Genomic DNA, 15,324 nt, shown 5'->3' with positions numbered 1-15,324 from the left:
TAAAATGACACCGCAAAATTTACTCAATTGTGATTACACGAAGTAACATCGCCCCCTCCCGTTCGTCTGCGATACACAGCGGCGACTTCGTGATAGCCCTGCGCCAATATAATGGTACGAATGCCTAATGCACTACGTTATAAAATTATTATAATTGTTGTGCAGCAATCAGATTGGAAAAGGGCTGGAAAAAGTAGGATAATACGATTTTACAATTTTAGGCCCGTATTCAGATTACTGTTACTCAGCATGCAAGTGTTGATTGCTTTTTCTCATTACTTTTCTTTAAAGGAAATTAAAACTGATCCGTTAAAAATAAATACTTGTGGCTGAGCACAAATATATGAATACATTTTAACGTGTAACGCTCCACAGAGTGTTCGCTCACTCGCTCTCGTAGAGAGAGAACGACTCAGATGCGCAACAAGGAACCACAGTCAAGCGGGAAAGGTAGCAGCTACACGGTGAGCTGGCACCAACAATTGCCCACGCTCTGTAGTCCTCTACATATGAAGCTGTCATCGGCCAATCAATGATTGTTTATATGTGGGAGGAAGCCGGGTGCCTGGAGAAGATCCCAACTATGCGAGGGAGGAACACTTTATCCCATACAGAAAGGACAGATGACATTTGTTTCCACTTGGCTGTACTGCATTCTCGTGGTGTACCAGGGTATGGCACCTCGACACCCACGGGCAGGAAGTTGCACGACATTTGAGCGGTGATCCACCAACCCTTGCTGTCTCCACAGTGTTGCATCACAGGACATGTGCCTAGCCGCCACCACGGTTATCATGAACCAAGTTCTAGATTTTTTCTACAAATAATGAAAACTATTACAAACAAGGAACAGCCACATTGAGATTGCATGGAAAAAAGTACCAAAACACGTATTAAAAGGTGACACATTTCAGCAAAGTTATTCACAGCAAGATTGGAAGATGGTGTCATGAACATTGGATTGATGAAAAGAAAGCATCAATATTAATGGAGTAAACATTAACCATCTCAGATTTGCTGATGACATAGATAGGCATCATAATGTCCAATGGGTATGAACGAGAGGACAAGGAGATGCTGGAAGAAGGTAATATTGAACCCTGCACAACTGGCCTCTATATGAAGTTCAGAACATCAACTACATCGCACGCTTTCATATGCGCTTCTGCGGCCCCCTAGAACGCTCTTCCGTTATTCGGAAGCCACTAGAGCTATGCACTTTTAAATAATCTCCACTGACAACTTATTCCTTAATAACTGCTTTGTGTTTAGTTTGCTGTCCTTTCCCCGCACCTCTGATAAACATGCTTAGCTACGTACATTGCGAAATAAGTTCAACATACACACATACATATACATACACATATATACATACAAATACATACACATATGTACATATACATACATATAAGTCAGACAACCACATCAGGCGCAGCGGAATGTATCGCTGCGATGTCTCCTTCATATCTGTGGAACCGGGGCATTGTGTCGTCATACGTTGTATGGTGTCTGTTCCGGATGACCACGGACGCGCACTACAACTGGAGAGTTTCTAACTTGACATGTGTGCATCATCAGGTAGCTGCGCATCTGCCATGGTTTGTGCAGTGGATGCGTTTTTGGGTGGACCATGAGCTTCGTGGAAGACCAAACCCAGAGGGATCTTCTGCGTGATGTTTTTCACAACCGGTGTTCGTCAGTTATTTTGATTGGATTTATGCAATGCGGGAAGGACAGCAGATACTGTACTTAGGGAAGCCTTGATCCAGCAGTGGACTGATCTTGGCTGATGATGAAAATTACTTGTTGGCATGCATGTACAGTGAGTTTCGTTGGCTGTACTCGGAATTGTATTGTCGGTGCGATGTGTTTGCATCGCGTGACGTTCTTTCCAAAGTTTAACTCAATGTTAATTGTAAAAAAAAGCAATCGTAATACCCTAAACACCTACGGCATTACATGAATTAATACGAATGTGCTTTAAAATGTCGAGTGATTTGCTAATCAGGGACTGATTGCAATCTTTTAAGAAGTAACCCGACCACCACTGCTGAAGTAGGGCTTTGCTTTACTCAATACCCATCTGGTGCACGGCACACTACATCAACTGAACGTGAAGGCCCACAGTGCTCAAGGAGGACTTTATCTATCTTGGAGAATTACCCAGACTGCAGCATTAGAAAGGCCACACTGCTGGTGAGAGCCATTGAAGCTGAAACCAGCTTAGCATCAAATTTTTATTTAAAGCAGACCTGAAACACGGTAGGACCAACACCTCGGCCGTGGCAGATCACTGTTATAATTCAGTAGGCTCACATGACATTGACTTCTCCAAGACAGAGGTTCTTTGCAAGCCATCTGGCTACCATGAGAGATTCGTTCATGAGGCTATCCACATATACAAACACAGAGAAAATTTCAACAGAGAAGATGGATTCTGGCTTAGCAATCATGGGAAGGATTTGATAAACCATTTCGGGTCTTAATTGATTGATCATGCTTAAGGTGGCTTTCAGACCGCATCCATTATTTTTCATCTCCCCCCTCCTCTTTTCGGAACATAGATGGACTCGTCCATCTGAACAAACTGTCAAATCGCTCTCCGTGGTGCTAACGTTAAAAATAACCGCCACTTTTTTCAAATTTTCTTGCTATGGTTTTCACACCTGATGATGATTGCTTGTGTTGCAGTCGAAACGTCGTGAGAACTTTATTGTTTTATATTTTTATTATTTTATTGTTTCCCTTCTACGTGACTTTACCGAAAGAACCAAGACTATATATACAGGTTAGCATCGCTTTGTGAAATTAACCGTCCTGTTAATGTTTTCACATCTCTCTCATCATATCCTGAACGTGTTAAAGTTTGCTTACTCCGCAGGGTACCTAACGCTATTAGTTATCTACAAGCCTTGGACTAAGGAGGTAACGTGCCTCATCACAATTAGAATATTTAATCTTGCCTGGAGAAATCTGATGATCTATGAAGCTTTTTTTCACAGATGTCCAGCAGTCTTTCACTGACGTCCAGTAGTATCCATGGAAGTATTGCGGGCACCCAGCTATCCCAGCCTGCGTGCTCACTCACAATGATGCCTCCCGTGACAGATTATCATGACGCAAACTGGCAGGTATGACCTGGGGGTGCCTCAGCTGCTCTTCTGCGAACTGCCACCCTCTCCCTGACCTTCTCAGTGTTAGAGAGCAGTGTGCTCCGGCCTGGTCTGGAAGCTCGTGCGCAAAACCGCTCGATGCACAATTAGGTAAAGCGATGCACATCATAACCATAGCACCGAGACTGACACCAACCCCCTGGGCCCCTTGTTCTGATGAACATTCTGCCACCAAATATCCGCAGAGACAGTGTGCCACACTGTAAGGAAGCGTCCACGTTTTCTTGCCAGCGACAATCACCAGGACCTCAACAATGTTCCTAAACCACCGACTCAAGTACCGATCCCCCTTCTGGGATCGTGCCGTCACCATACCTGAATCTCGCGCAGATCTGGAAGAACACTGGCGAACTGAGCGAAGCAACGTGGACATCCAGAATGAAGACCTCACTTCAGAACCAAGCATCGCACCTCCTGGCTTTGACATTCCTCCTCCACGAAGACACCAGTGATGGAACCATCAATAGCATCAGAACATCAACAGGCCTCCTTCATGAATAGAAATTTAAGACAACCTAGATTAGCGCGATTGTGGCCACTCAGCCCAAACTATGGACTATATGGTAAACCCATTAAGAAGCAGAGATACGGAGATACATTGAGACACAGAGATACATAGATACACCCAGTGATATATAGAGACTCAAAGAGCTACATAGAAGACACACAGAAACCTAAAGGGACACGTTAAAGGCAAGCCAGACTAGTGCAAGTGTGGCCACGAAGTCCAAACTATGGACCATAACGTAAACCACCGTGGTCTAGCGCTCCTTCAATGGAGGACGAATGGCAAAACCACTCTAGCCTGAAGCCCTCTCGTTGTGGCGAGCAGACTTCAACACATTGCGATTTTTCTCCCGGACGCATTGCCATGCGCGAGAATAGAAACAAAGTGAACTGCTGCCAAAGAGCGGGTTTTTTTGTCAGTGGAGTTGATGAAAAAAATAAATGGGAATAATTTTGGGTTAGATGGCATACATTGAACGTGTGTTGTACACCCTCCTCCACCCAACACAGACAATCAGTCAAGTTGCCACGTGAACAAACGACCTAAACTAAACAATTGTTTTACCAGGTAAGGCCCACTGAGCTATAGAGCTCTTATTCAGAGACGACCTGCCCACAACTGATAGCTCAATGAAGCTGCTTATCACGTGGAAATTTACAGCAGTTAAATTCTGTAAACGCGTGACGTTGATTCGAAATGTGGAGGGAGAGAGACATGCAAACTCAAAATATGCAGCAGGCGCCAGGGTCGTGATTGAACCCACGACCTCCTGTATACCAGTCAAGGTAGTTAACATCTCGCCACCACGTCACCCTGATCTTATGTATTACTGCCTCAGCAGCACCGGTGTTGTTGTTGGGCAGCGATCCACACACATTTAACAGCTTTAGCCAATTGGTACATTTAACAATTAAATTTTTTTTGTTAAATATCGTGAGATCGCTCTCCAACTCATCGGTGATGCTGCCGAATCAGTAAGAAATCGGCACGTTTGTTCACGAGACATTTTTATTCATGCCTGTGTCGGTTGGAGAGTGTATAACACATTTCACTTACTTAAGCATTCTGATACAAAAATATATTAAATATTTTATGAATCACAATATTGGTCGCGAAAGCCTATGTGTTAAATTATTGTTTCTGTATACATATAGAGTATTGTGTGCATACTATGCATGTAGAGATGTGTTCCTGTGTGTTAACACTTTATATACATGTAAATGGCTGTACATCATCACATTTTTTTATATGCCAGATATTGCTTTTTGACTCTTGGTCAAAGCTTCCCGGACTTTCTTCCCCATTCAGCAAAAAAAACCATTTCCTTTACCAATAACACAACCTTTAAAAAGTTGCCGAGTCAGCAACGTTATGTACGCACGCGAAAAGGAAAGGCGGTGTTGTTCTCGACCCAATCAACCTCCGAATACAATTCACAACCGTTAAAAAGTAGCGGCACAGCGAAGCATCGAGTATTTATTATCACAACTATTCTCATGATCTCCAGTGTCCACTGACCACAGCTATAACATGTGTTTTATTTCCAAGATTCCTGATCTACGCCTGAATAGCCATTTCAATTCCAACATTCGTCGCCATAATTACACGATGTAACACAATTTTTGTTCCTGGGTAGTAAGTGTTATTTCGTAATTGCTTATGCCTAGAAAGTATAGAAAATGGCTATCATTCTCCAAAAAAATAGCTTTTGCGACCAGGACAGTGATATTTTGAAATTGACCTATTTTCAATGAGAAAACGGGCGAATTTGTGTCTTTTCGTTCACATAAAGTCAGAAAAAATAACATATGAATCAAAATTAACATGTATTTAAATTAAAGTAATGCAAAAATTACTACAAACGATTTAGAAGTGAGTAGTTGTTCGAGATTTGCGATTATACTGTAAATCACTTTCACGAATCAGCCCCAAAATGTAGTCTCCCATCATGTTCTCGTTGTACTGTCCTTGGTAGCGGCGTTCAAAGTCCAGTATATCCTGGTGGAAGCGCTCGCCTTGGTCCACTGAGTACACTGCCATGTTCTCCTTGAATTTATAAAGATGAGCATCAAGGATATGCACTTTGAGGGACATCCTACAACCCATTGTGCCGTAGTTCTTCACCAGAGTCTCAACCAGCTCCACGTAGTTTTCTACCTTGTGATTACCCAGGAAGCCACTAACCACTGCGACAAAGCTGTTCCAAGCCGCTTTCTCCTTACTTGTGAGCTTCTTTGGGAATTCATTGCACTCCAGGATCTTCTTTTTATGTGGTCCGACGAAGACACGGGCTTTGACCTTTGCCTCAGACAGCTTAGAGAAGAAGTCTTGAAGGTACTTGAAGGCTGCCGACTCCTTATCTACAGCTCTGACAAATTGTTTCATAAAGCCCAATTTGATGTGCAGTGGTGGCATCAGCACCTTCCGGGGGTCCACCAGTGGCTCCCACTTGACGTTGTTCCTCCCCACAGACAACTCGTTCCGCTGTGGCCAGTCTCGCCTGTGGCAGTGCGCCTTAGTGTCTAAATCTTTTGTAGTCATTTTTGTATTAATTTAGTAATAATACATGTTAATTTTGATTCACAAGAAGTTTTTCCTGACTTTATGTGAACGAAAAGACACAAATTTGCCCGTTATCTAATTGAGAATAGGTCAATTTCAAAATATCAATGTCCTGGTCAGAAAAGCAAAGTTTATGGGGAGCAATAGCCATTTTCTGTACTTTTGACGCATAAGCAATTAGGAAATAACACTTACTACCCAGGAATAACAAGAAAGTGTTTGTTACACAGTGTTGCTACATCCCCCCCCCCCCCCAGCTATTTGATGAATTGCCACAATTTGGTGTGTGGGGGGGGGGGGGGGGGGGGGTGGCGTGGAGGGGTGGGAGGATCGCAATTGAATTTAATCTAAAAATAAAATGTCGCCTCATCTTTATTTGTCTCGCTAATATTTTCTCTTTTTCCAGCCGCATAATGTGTAACGTCACGTCCACCCCTTGAGCGTGAATGCAACATTCGTATACGTTGCGAATAGATTGCTAAACGATCGATTCAACACAAAGTTGCATGCGTATCGTGAGATTAAGAATGTACCGTAATCCATGAATCGACGCACAATTTAAGTACGAGTGCTCACGTGTGCATATCGTTCGTGATTACCGCACAGCGCTATGACAGCAGCGTTTGGAGTTCAATTCTAAGCCATGGCTAGCATCATTGAAGTTTATTTCAACTGGTCCTGGACCTCCCAGAATGTGTCTGTCCGGTGCTCGCTTAACTGCATTGGATTCCGGTTGCCCAACGAATACATTATAAGTTCACACTCATTACACACACACAAAGTACTTGCCATAAATGAACCGCAATATCTTGCTGATCTCGTCAAAGAGCATCAGCCAACATCGCGTGAACTCCGCTCATCCTCGCAGCAGCAGCAGCAGCGCCTTTTGGCTGGCGATCGAACAAAGACAGTCACCGCACCGCGCGGCACTTTCAGATGCGCTTCTGCGGCCATCTGGAATGCTCTGCCTTCCGATATTAGGAGGCCACTGGAGCTATGCACTTTGAAATGACCCAGATTCAAAATTCCTTTCTTCTAGAACTGCTTTTTCTGTTGAGTTTGTTGTCCTTTCCACGCACCTCCGATTAGCACGGTTGGCTACGTACTGCGCAAAGGAAATTCAACATACAGGCCTTGGTCAACTCAGTCTTAGATTAGCACCGGGTGTAGTTTGCAAACAACATCACTGGGGAATCAAACGCGGGTGAGCGTGGTACCTGCCACACCATCATCCCTTCGCGTGCCACGTCTGGCTTTAATCGGTGTTCGCTATAAGTGTTCCCTATAGGGTTGCCAACACTGACTGAAGCTATTACGAGAGATGTTTAAGTATTATTAATTTATTTTCTTAAAATATCCTACGATTAAAATCTCACCGAATTGCTTTCAATAGTCAGCGGGAGGTCGTGCCAATTGTGGTAGAGACTCCTGGCCAGTCCTGGAGGGTTCGCAACCCTCGCTTGCTATCAGCACTTGCCTCAACAGGCTCTGTCGGCTATATGTGGGGGGGTAGGGGGGGTCCCTTTATCTTTGTATATTTAGGTAATGTACATATTCAGTAAACTGTGCCGTTAATCGCATAAGGATCAACACGATGTGTTTGCACGGGTCCGTGTGAATGCTGTGTGTATCGGAGGCCTCACAGGAGAGGAATGGGACAGGATGATTACATTTACTGGGAGCAAGTCCCAAAACATCGTTGACGACATAATATAGGTTTATTTTGTTGGGTTCGATCGCGTAAATATGAATGTGTCGTTAAACCCGCCACCACCCGACACAGCCAATTAGTAAGGTTTGTCACGTAAGCTGAACGTGACAATTCGTTACGAGTACAGCACACCGGCGTGTTCGAGAGTAAAATTCACCCAATGGGGTTGCTGTCCGACCGCCCCTGCTGTGCTGTGCTGGTGAGGGCGCCAAGTAGCCTGGCCCACGGCACTGCGTGACACATCCGCAGTGAATGCCACTGTGGCTGAATTCGGTCGAGCACAAATCAGATTTGAAATACGGCAGAACGAATTATTCTGCCGTAGCTGATCACTGTTACAACGCTGTGGGTGATCACGATATAATTTTCTCCGATACCAAGGTTCTTTGCAAACCCACGAGTTTATATCAGAGATTTGTTCACGAGGCAATTCAGATCTACAAACACAGACACAATTTCAACCGAGAAGATGGTTTCAAATTAAGCAACCATTGGAAAGATGTTCTAAATCGAACCAAACATTAAACTAATTTTCAATGGTACAGTGTATTTTTCAAGTAGTGGTACCCCAAACTTTCGCAGCTCTTAAAAAATCCCTTTTCACACCATCAATAGGTAAACTCCCCCTCCCCCCCTCGCCAACCGGCATGTTCACCCGCATGTACACCACCTCTACACCGTTCATCATGCTAAGTCGGCCAATCAAATGCTAATTTGTATGCTAATTCCTTTGTCAAGGCACCTTGTTTCCTCTCACACAGATTAAAGGTCGCGGTCTGAGCTTGGCTGTGTTCACTCCAGCGCTGTCCTCGAGACAGTCTGGTCCCTTCACCTGATGAAGGCCGCTTGTGTTGTGGCCAAAACGTCGTGATTTTTGTTGTTTTATTTTTTACCTACGTGACTTTACCGAATAGAACCAAAGAGTATGGATCCTTGCAGCCACGAAAGCTTTAAATCTAGAATAGGTATCCACACTTTACAATTTCCTCCAGAGCAAAAAAGTTACATTTAATCTATTGTACATTACTTAGTGCATTATTTAATGCTGCTGCTGCTGCGTTGGCAGTGGTGCGCAGGCACAAACAACAACAAAAACACTCAACAGATTCGTCAATCACAGCACTGTAGCCTTAACATTAAGCATACATAATAGGCGACGTTTCGGGCAATAGCCCTTCTTCATAGTGCATAACAAGTACAGCTAGCACGTGACCTATGTTTGCTGAAAAATTACATTCAATGGGTTAGTTTGAACGGACACATAAATAAATGTGTCTTGCATGCAAATGAGTATCAATAAACAAATGGTGTTTGAGTTTTATATGGCATCGTTCAGGCAAAGTCGAAATGGGCAGGTTGTTTTGTCAACGCATTTGCGAACTGAGACAATTCCGGACACTAAATTGGTCACACACACACACATCTGGAGCCCACGGAGGAAGGCAACTGGTCTGTGGGTGCGAGGTGGAGAAATTACTCCGCGTTCTCTTTCCGTTCTGACCTTGCAGAAAGAGTTCCGTGCACACTTTCTTTGGTTTACCAACAAGGCAATCAGCCAAAAAATATATATATCTATGTTCTTTCTGGTACAAAGAAAGGAGTCTGTCGTAGATGTGAGCGTACGTGTCTGTTACAATGTGCGTGGGGAGCGGTAGTGAAGCGATTTGCGTGCTGTGCTACGAACCCTGTGACCCGAGTTCGATTTCCGCTCACGGCCAACATCGGTGACCATCATCTGAACCGGTGCTGGACCTCTCCTAAGTCGACTCAGCCTCAAATGTGTACCCGGTGCGATGTAAAAAACCGCCACTCGGGAGACAAATGTGGCCGGGCGTGGTGTTGGCCACCCACCCTCTCGTGTGTCGTGTCGGCCTTCAAAGGTGCTCGCCAACAACACTTGCCCCAACAGTCTGTTAAGACTATAAGGGGGATCTTTGTATTTGTCTTTGGGGAACGGTAGTGAAGCAGTTAGCGCGATGCTGCGCTACGAACCCGGCGACCCGAGTTCGATTTCCGCTCACGGCCAACACCGGTGACCGTTATCTGAACCGGTCCTGGGCTTCCCCTAGGTCGACTTAGCCTCAAATGAGTACCTGGTGGGGGGGTGTAAACATCACCACTAGGGAAACAAAAGCGGCCAGGCGTTGTGGGGGATCTTTGTCAAAAACATGCAGGAGTGGTAGTGTGTTGGTTTTTCCATTCTTGGTGGTGCAGAAGTTAAGTTTATAGTTTAGTTTTAAGTAGCGATGAGTATCGGGGTAACTAATCTAAAAATACGTGCTTACGAAGAGCACGCCTCCTGACACGTCAACAAGCATGAGAAGTCATAATATTTCTTTGGCAAGGCATTCACAGTTATCTATTTTGTTTTGTAACATCTTTTATGCAGGATAATGGAATGTTTACGTTATTATCATTTGTATTATGGTTGGTGACGATGAAACTGTATATAGTAATGGAAATAACTGAGATATTAATCTCTACTAAACGATTAAATTGCCCATCGACATCACTGAAAAAAACTCAGTAAGCAAATGCATACGTAAACATCTGGATTAAAAACAAGTAACCTAGGAAATTACCCTGAAATGAGCAGTCAGGCCACAATATAACTTATTTCCCTCTCAGTCGCATTAGAAAGCCGATTTAAATTTCACTTGACCTTTTATTTATTGTGTATCGCCACTAACGAAGCAATAATGCAATGGAATATAAACTAAAATTACCCAAAACCTATCCAATTATGTGCAAAATGGATTAAGAGCTGCAAAGAAATTGATTGAAAAATGAGTCATCTACTTTAGCCAAGGTTAAAAACCACGTGACTGCAGATACCGTTTGTAAACATCACGGGTCTTTAAATACTACATTAAAAAGGTCGAAGTTGAACAATGATCATCTCTGCTGTGACTCTACAGTTAGTGGTAGAAATTCCACATGCATGTGACAGGGACCAGTACCTCTGTTGGAATTATTTTATTAACCCAGAGGGATGATTTGGAGCCGAGTCGACTATATATGAACTTATGATAAATTATTTACATATACAATCACTGTTACATTGTTTTTATAGCTGTATTTTGGTGATTTTGAGAACGTTTTGGTTTAGCCATATTTGTTTTTTGTAGTACAGAGTTAGCCTGATAACTTTAATTTACATTGTCTTATGGTTGTTATTGTAAGACTTGCATCCCACTGGGATTTTTTGCACACAGCGTTGAAATGCGGTGTTTTTTTTCTGGAAGACTTTGCTGTATTTTGCAGGATTTTTCTGTTGCGTGTAGTCACTTTAAGATGTTTCTTGTTCATGTTTTTGTTTTGTTGCGGTTGCACCCGAGTCAAGAGCCGCATGGCTCACAGGGCTCTACCTAATAAATGAAATGAAATGTTTTACTCGTGTTTTGTTTTATCCAGGTGGTATAATTTAAAGGTCACTGTACAACACAGACAAATGCCAGTACGCAATTAAATACGACTCAAAAGTATAATGTTGAAAAGTGAAGCTCAACTCATTGTATAATGATTGCTTTCTCTCCGTAATTGGTTCCGAGTAGGTGATGGAAATTCCACATTCCTATGACGTGAATTAGTCCGGATAGGTCACTCACTGCTGGCTACCCCGTGGAGTCGTGCTGTCTCACTGCGCGGTGCTGCTCCTTGTGCTGGGAGAGATGATGGGAACGGAGAGAAATTCCGGCTGGGACTTCAACTCGGAATCACAAAGGGTACCCTGGCGTCCCGGCAGCTCAACCACGCTGCTGTCTGCAGGCGAGTCAACTGTGCCCCGAGTGGCTCCGATCGAGCAATGCCCCCTGCCCACCGCCCCATCCAGGTCATTAAGGCTTCTTCCATACGGATAGAAATATTAATTATTTCCTGAAATCAGGAAATATGTACATACCTCTCCTGCCTGTCGACGTGCCTGCCTGCGTATTCTTCAACGTAGTATGTTCACCCCGCCTTCAGCGCACGTGTGTAGACGTTCGGTGCGTCTGTGCGTGTCGTCCTGAAAGTGCGCGCCGAGTTGTGATTCTTGCCGCGGAAGACGAATGCGTGTTTGTGCGTATAGCTACGATACGTCGCCTCATTTGTGTGTGAATGCTTGAGAGTGCCTATAACCATCGGTGTGGGTGCTTGCGAGGTTTACCCTATTGTACGTGTGTTAATTAGCACGCGTGACCACGTATATGTGTGCGGGTGAGTGGCCATGGAAGAATGTGCATCTGAGTAAGCTTGGACACGTGTGTGTGTTTGCACGGGCGTATATTCAAGTGGAGAGCGGTGGTGCAGCAGTTAGTGCGTCGCGCTACGAACCTGGCGACCTGAATTTGATTCCTGCTCACGGCCCAAAATGAGTAGCTGGTGATGCGGCGAGTAAAATATTGCCACGAGGGTGCTGGGTAGCCACCCCGCGTGCCGTGTGAAATCGGAGAGCCGAAGCCACGGGGAAAAACAAAAAAATTACATCCGAAGGTGGCAGGAAGGGAATATCACAGGCAGGAAGGGAAGATCACAGCCAGTTATGACTTAAACTGGTTGAGAGGATGGGTACAAACTCATCAATCATCGCAAAGACGTCATCAACCAGTTTAAGTCATAACTGGTTGTGATGTTCCCATCCTGCCATCTTTCCGATGTACATTTATTTTTATTTTTCCCCGTGGCTTCGGCTCTCCGATTTCACATCAAGCAGGTTGCATTTCTCGCGCCAACGTGGCCACCTCCGGACGCCGACCTCTGCGTCACGGTGGCTCTGCGATCTCCCATGAACACGCAAATCTCTCACATGAACACGCTAATCTCTCACACGAACAAGCTAATATCTCGCCGCTCTCCGATCACACATTAACATGCTGACCTCTCACATTAACATAACTAGCCCCGCCCACTTCGTTGATGACCCTAGGACGACACCCAATAACACAGTCTGCATTCAGCAGCTTCACCCCTCTTTCCTCCTGATGACGATCGCTTGTGTTGTGATCGAAACGTCGTAGTTTTTTGTTTATTTTATATTTATTATTTTCTTAAACTGTACCTATCTACGTGACGAAAGACACAAAGAATAAGGAGGTTAACGTTTCTAATTTTCGTGACCAAACGGGAGAGTCGTTTTGTTACTGGAGCAGCCTTGTTGAATTCAAATGGAAGAGGGATGATGAAATGAGAAATGATGTTGAGAAGCAGTGAGGGTACAACACTTTGGTTCCGTATCCACTGAAACATGCCCAGGGAGATGTATCTTCTAGTGCCTCTTGTAAGTCTGCATGCAAAAATGCATTTTAGACAGGAATACATGATTGTGTGTGTGTGTATACAGTATATATGAGCACATTTTGGGAGCGGTAGTGTTGTGGTTAATGCACTGCCAGAGGAAACTGGTGGCCTGGTTTCAAATCCCGCTTACAACCAAAAACAGTGGCGAATATGTGAACCGGTCCTGTACCTCATCTAGGTCGACTCGGCCATAAACGAGTACCTGGTGCGATGTGTAAACAGCAGAACTCAGAAGACAAAGGCAACGGGGCGTGGTGCTGGCCACCCACCCCCTCGTGTGCCGTGCCGGCTTTCATAGGTGCGGCGAATCCTGGCTTTGGATATGAACGTATGGAGGCATGTAAGCGTCAACGTGTGCTTTTAGCGTTTACAATGCATTTTGAAAATCAACAATCGTGGATGCATACGAGTCTGCGATGCTTTGAAATAACGTGTATGTCCTACCAATGCTTCGATCTGTGATTGTCCATGCGGGACTGTATGCAGAGTTCACAGATACCTAAACATTCTGGACAGAGTCCAAGCAGAGGGCTCCTCCAGCTGATGAGGCTGCATTGGTTGAGTCATGTAGCCTGCATGCTCAGATACCACGTGTCCGGGCAGCCTTCGATAGAGGGCATCCGTAGACGGTAAAGCATAGGCTCGAGAGTAAATTGACTGAGGAGCACCTAGCCTGACCGCAGTGGATTTTGCCAGCTGATGCAGGCAGTGTCACGTTTCGCCGTGGTGGAGGAGAAGGTGGATTAGTAATGGCACTAGACACCTGGCAGTGGCTGCTCTCCAGAACAAAAAAAATCAGGCCAGAGAGCTGCGCTCATAACAATTAATGGAGCGACGGGAGGTGACGACGGCACATTAACACAACGGGAAGCTCCATTTGCGCATCTGCAAGACACCCCATCTATTAACCCAGCAGCCACAACACCTGGGTCCTATCAGTAGCTTCTTGTCAGGTAATCTGCCGCGGTGGCGAGATGTTAACTATCTCACCCGGTATACAGGGGGTTGTGGGTTTGATCCCGACCCTGACGCCTGCTGTATATTTGGAGTTTGCACGTTCTCCCTGTGGTCACTTGGATTTTTCCCTGGGTCCTTCGTCCTGCTCTGTATTTTCCACGTGATCAGCGGCTTCGTTGAGCTATCATTTGTCGTCAGATCGCCTCTGAAAAAGAGCTACGTGGCTCTTACCTGGTAAAATAAAAAAGTAGTTTATAGTTTTGTTTATAGTTGCGTAATCCGCACCACTCCCCACGGCCTCAACGTGCACCTCGCCGACACTCAACCACCACCGCCACCACCGAATGGCAAAAAGAAATAAGGCTCTTTCCATCCGCGTGTGTTGCCGTCCACGTGTGCGTGTGCACTTGCGACTACTCGCGACGTTTCCATCACTCGGGTGCAATGGCATGACGCTCGGTAGGGACGGCCTGACCGTGAGTGTGAGAGAGACTGAACACTCAATAAGCCAGGGCGTTGGGTCGCTCTCACCCCAGCAGCCGTTGAAGCGTTACCCTGGTCTGTTAACCTGTAACATCTGTGTCTGCCCCATGCCTTCCTGTCATTGATATTTCACCGCTGAACGTGCGACTATCCTGGCAGAAAGAAATGTCACTTAGTGGCGAATGGCAGCAGTCGCACGTGCGTGTGTACGCGTATGTGCGTGTGCGCGTATGACAGCTGCCTGGGTATTTTATGTCACCAATCGCTCCCTCCCTTAAACTCCCCATGAGTGATGTTGTGGCAGTTGTGGAGATAGTGGAGAAGTTTCCAAACTTGGCCAGTGTGCTAATGACGAGCTCTAGTTTGGCAGCTGAGGTTTCACTCCGAATCACTGGAGCGGCATTATCTTTTCATCGGCCGAATATCGCTGTGTAGAAGCTACCTGCCCTGTCACCCCACACACATCTCCGGGTCTTCTCGGCCATAGTTACGCCCTCCCTTCTCTATGCTTGCAAAGGATGCAGCCATCCAAAGGAATATCTGCACCGGTTTGAAACATTCAAGCTAGCCTGCCTACTATCCATCCTGGGTTAAACCAGACAGGATTGTGTGAGGAGTACACAGGTCCTTTAAAGATCTGGACACAGTCCCAT

The 15,324-nt window shown here is 45.2% G+C and overlaps 1 protein-coding gene across 3 annotated transcripts in view; it reads right to left on the bottom strand.

The window, feature by feature from the left end:
* Window positions 1–15,324, bottom strand: part of LOC116952389 (uncharacterized) — an 814,348-nt gene that overhangs the window by 421,111 nt on the left and 377,913 nt on the right. The window lies entirely within an intron of this gene.

The sequence above is a fragment of the Petromyzon marinus genome, chromosome 46 (assembly GCF_048934315.1).
Source record: "Petromyzon marinus isolate PM22_M1 ecotype Great Lakes invasive population chromosome 46, UKy_Petmar_22M1.pri1.0, whole genome shotgun sequence".
In the NCBI taxonomy this organism is placed as follows: domain Eukaryota; kingdom Metazoa; phylum Chordata; class Hyperoartia; order Petromyzontiformes; family Petromyzontidae; genus Petromyzon; species Petromyzon marinus.
The sequence above is the reverse complement of the archived record's forward strand: the minus strand, read 5'-3'. Positions and strand labels throughout refer to the sequence as shown.